General features: G+C 35.7%; 1 pseudogene; it reads right to left on the minus strand.

The window, feature by feature from the left end:
• Nucleotides 1–3,894: 3,894 nt before the first annotated feature.
• On the minus strand, nucleotides 3,895–4,732 carry LOC125082971 (transcription initiation factor TFIID subunit 11-like; annotated as a pseudogene).
• Between the last annotated feature and the right edge of the window lie 455 nt (nucleotides 4,733–5,187).

Raw genomic sequence — 5,187 nt, forward strand, 5'->3', positions numbered from 1 at the left:
TATTATATATATGACAATTATAGATAATATATAAATCACATATGTATAAACAATTGATTTTTAAAATCAGTTAAGAGAGAAAAGAAGAGGAAGAATAAGAAGAAAATTTTAAAAATATGCAGTAGTAATGTCTTTTATTATTATATAATTACACCTACTGTTACTCTTGGTTTGTATGAATGTGAATTACCATCTGGGATTACTTGCTTTCAGCAAGGCAGTTCTGCTGGAAATAAACATTCTGTTTTTGCTTTTTTTTTTTTTTTAATATGGAAAATCTTCATTTCACCTTCATTTGACAATAATAGTTTTGCCAGATATGGAATTCTTAGTTGACTTTTCTTCCTTGAACACTGAATATGTTAACCACTGCCTTTTGATTTCTGCTGAGATCTTTAGCTGTTAATCTTATTGGAGTTTCATTTAAGTGATGTTATTATTTTCTTTTGCTGTTTTCAAGATTTTCTCTTTGTCATCATTTTTAGTAGGGTATGTCTGTTTGTGGATCTTTGTGTTTCTACTTGGAGAATGTTGACTTTTCTAGATGTGTAGGCTATAGTTTTTCAATAAATTTGAGGAGTTTTTAACCATTATTTCTTTAAATATTTTTTTTCTACTTGGATATTCTTATTATATATATTTTAATGTTCTTAATGTTGTTCCACATTTCTCTGAGTCTCTGTTCATTTGTCTTCATTTTTTTTCCCCTCTCTGGTTAGTCTTGCATAATTTCTGTCAACCATTTTCAAGTTTGTTAATTCTTTCTGCTGTCATTTCCTATCTGTTGAGTCCCAGTGATTCTTTTTTATATCAGTTATTGTACTTTCTAGCTCTATAATTTCCATTTGGTTATTGTATTTATTTTTATAATTTTAATCTCTGTATTGATATTGGTATTCTTTATTTGATGCAACATTGTCATTACACATCTTTTTATTTCTTTAATCATACTTTCTTTTAGTTCTGCAAACAAATTTACAATGGCTACTTTGAAATATTTTCCTGTTAAATCTGAGGTCTGGTCACTTTCATAGGCAGTTTTGCCCCCCAGTGTTTGGGTCATATTTTTTGTTTGTTTCTTTGCAAGCCTCATAATTCCTTTTTGGAAACTCCATGCCTCATAATTCCTTTTTGGAGACTAAATATTTTAGATAATACATTGTAACAATTCTGAGTATTCTCTTCCTCCTCTGTTTCCAGGGCTGATACTGTTATTTACTTGTTCATTTGTTTAGTTAGTTGCAGGGTCATATTAGTATAGTCTGTTGCCCCCACCTCCCAATTTTAAACCTCTGAAGTTGCTTTTCATGGAGGCATAGGTTTGGATATGCCCACAGTCATCCTGATAACAATGGGATTGGTAGAACCCTCTTCCCCTCTTTTTTTTTTTTTTTTTTTGACCCCACCCACCTGTTACACTCCACTGATTTCCAGTTGATTGCTTTGTTTACAATACCCTGGGGCATACATTCCTTTACCAACTAACAAATCAAATTGTGACTCTTTCCGTGGATGGAATAGTTTCTGAGGTCAGTGTTTGATATTTGTTCTGACCCTAGAAGAATTTTTCCCAGCTGTCTTTTTCCCATTTATCTCCTGTGCGATAGCATCTGTGATCTAGGCTGTATCTTCATGAATGTTTTCATCTTTGAATCTTCTTTCACCATGTTCATCTTAAAAATAAAACAGCCAGTTATTTTACCAGCAAAATGGCTTTCTTCAGTTATAATAGAGGAATTGTAGTTAAGGACCTGTAATCTATGACAAAACATAGGCAGGTTCAGAGAGCAAGGAGGGGAATTCTCTCTTGTAGAGGAAAGGGGAGTTAAGAGGGGCTGTTGTAATTGAATGTCAGTTGGAGTAAACTGGGAGTTTGAAGTGTAATGGCTTTTCATTGGTTAAGTTGTGTAAGTCTCTCATTGGCTGGGCTGTTGCTGGGCAAAGAGAAAATCTTTCCTCCTCCTCTTCCTCCCCCTCCTCCTTCTCCAGGTTAGTAAAATATAGGCTTCTCCGTTTTTGAAATGCAAAGTGTGCCTCTTTCTGTTGGTTCTGCGAACAACTACAAGGAATGGTATGGCATAGGAGCTCCCCCTTCTGGCTTCCCATCTCCATTTTAAATGAGGTTTTATTTTATTCAACTGCAACCTCCATTATTCTTGAGAGCACCCTCAGGTTTAAACTTCTCCATATGCAGTTGCAAATGAAGTCAGTTCCTCTGGGAAGAGATCAGCAGCCATCTGTTCTACAGTCTGTTCTTCCCCCATACAAAATATCTGACTCAGCGCTCTGGAGCTGGTAGTGGAGATGGCAGCAAGTGTTTCTCTGAGTGATACTTCCTGCTCTTGGAACTGAGTGCCTGGATGTGTGTTTTGGTGGGGTGCAGATAGCATTGAGATGCAAATAGAAAATACGGGAACAGGGGGAGCTCTGTGGCACTGGATCAGAATTACAAATATCAGGGTAAACATCATAAACACATATTAATACACATACATCCTTATACATACAGGTTCATTTGTTGTTTTTTTCTGGTTCTTTTTTAGTTTTGGAACTTCATTGAGGCAGAAGAGTTCCTATATAGTTGTAATAGTTGGGCTAATAACATGTGGCTGACTTACTTGATATATTTTGCCTTAAACCAGAGACAAAAGCTAATTCTTGCCATAAGCCCGTTTTTGCAAACTATATTCCCTTATGTGTGTAGGAGACCAGTTAAAAAGCATGAAATTAATTTTTATTAGAGAGGGCAAAAATCATAACCTCTTCCTGATGGCTTTTTTGAAGACCACAGGAGTAGAGTTTCAAGGTTAAATATAAATTGAATCTTGGAGAAATTGTTAGATTTTTATGGATACAAATTTTTCTTTTTGTATAGGGTTGGTGATTTGCATGGATCCCAATTTGGCATATGTTTTTCACTACACATTAATGAACCATTCACACTATATGTGGCAGAAAGCAGTGGAAAATAGAAAGTAATTTACATTAAAATGAAGTTTTAAATCTATAGAGGGTATAGATTTGCATTATTGTCCTTGTATGAAAAATAAAGGTTACTGCTTTCTCCTGTCAGATGAATTTTTACATACCTGAGAGAGGGAGAAAGAGAAAAAAAGAGAGATACAAGAGAGAAGGAGTATCAAACCAAGTAAAGTTTTTGTATAAAATTTTGAGGTAATAATAAATTAAAAAATTTTTTTGAGATAATAAAGGGAACTTGAGAAAAATCTGATTACTTTTTTGTGATACAGTTTATATAAAACAGGTACTTCAAAATGATACGTGATACATAATGAATATTATTCATATTATTTCTTAGTTTTGTTTTATTTATTTATTTATTTGCAAGTTAGAAAACAGTTTAATGATCACTCACTAAAATCCATAAGAGAACTTTAAATGTTTACAGGGATAAAGTTTTCCACTAGTCTTGCTATTACCATGTTCTTCATTATAGAATATCACAAGTCAAAAGTTTCTGGTTGTTTCATCTACTTAAAACTAGTTGGAAGAAATAACCTAAGTCATAACAACTTCATGCTACAACGTGAAGCTGCCAAAGCTCTCTGTGAAATGTTTTCTCTCTGAAAGCTGCTTCCCTGTCTAGAAGATGCTTAAGGCCCATGCACCTTTTTTCTTCCAGATAGCCAAGAGACCGTTACATGCCTCAAAAAATGCCCAAAGAGGTCCCAATATTTAGTCAAGGCAAGTATGAAACAGGCTGCATGCTTTTTAGATATGATGAATGTCAGAGTTCTGAGTAAGACATTAAAACCGTCATGGAATTCTTACAGGGCTGAGATATTAAAGCACCAGAGCAAAAGTCTCACGCAATAGGAAGGAGCCTGGAACCAGTATTTCTTCCTTCAGTATGTGGCCTTTGTAGGCTTTGGTCTAGAAGATAATTTTTTTGTGCTTTGAGTTGGGATTTGCCCCTTTACTTTAGCCTCTGAACAGCCTCCCTCGTATGTTTGGGTTGTAGTGGTTACATTTTCTCCCCACTTCTCACACATATCCAGTGCTGCTTCTACCACCTCCTCGATGAAAACCCTGGAAATACCAGACATGGCAATAACAACACTTTGAGACACAGGTGCCAGTGATGGACTGGATCAGCCATTCATTCATTCATTCATTCATTTTAACTATTTCATTCATTTGAGAGAGAGAGCGAGAGAGAGGGCAAGCAGGAGGAGAGACAGAGGGAGAGGAGAAGCAGACTCCCTGCTGAGCCAGGATCCTGGGGTAGGGAGTTCAAGGGACTGGATCCCAGGACCACAGGATCAGAATCTGAACCAAAGGCAGACTCTTAACCAACTGAGCCACCCAGGTGCCTCTGGATCAGCCTTTTTATAGCTGCCAAGGGGAAAGCTGACCGGTGATATATTTCATAAAGGTTCAACTGCTCCTCAGAAAAAGAAGAAACCAGGATTTATATCTCTTAAAACTCATCTTCACTTTTTGCTTCTTTTCTTTTTTTTCTTTGATATCTATTGTCATTTTTTTTTTTTTTTTTTTTTTTTTGGCTGCAAGAGTAAATAATGATGAGTCTCCCCTTTTAACTGATGTTAAATCTGAGATGTCCTGACTCTGGAGCTCTACTTCCTCAGCCCAAGCTTTTTGTCTAGTCTCCATCTCCATCCCCATCAGTTTCCTCTGGGATTCCATCTGTAAAGGTAGCCCCAGGGCCAGGAGAAGGGGCTGGTTCATCTGACTCTGGAGCTTGGGGCATGCCTGGCCTCCTAATATCAAAAATTAAGATTATTAAAAATAATCCACATAATATGCTAATCATATGGAAAATATAAGCATATCACATTTGTTGTTGAGTTTAATTAGTCCTCAGATATCTCTGAGTATCCAAAGAAAAATAATAAGTAACAATGATTGTTTTTAATACTTACCATGTTCATTGGATGGAGGAATTAACTTACTTGTTAATCATATTCTGGAAATATTTGGGGCTTATATTTGGAATAGTTAATTTCTGTACAAAGGAAGACTCTGGAGGCCTGTGAAGTATGAGTGAAGAAAAACAAGGTTGTTTGGTAGAAGTATTTTCATCATTAAACCTTTAAAAATGTCAATCAAAACCAAGATATTATTTCTGAAACTGGAAAGATACAGTGTGGCAAATTCCCCATAGTACATATTCTAAATTTTGCCATTCAGATGGAACTGTTTGAA

This window comes from Lutra lutra, chromosome 13, assembly GCF_902655055.1.
Source record: "Lutra lutra chromosome 13, mLutLut1.2, whole genome shotgun sequence".
NCBI classification, from domain to species: Eukaryota; Metazoa; Chordata; class Mammalia; order Carnivora; family Mustelidae; genus Lutra; species Lutra lutra.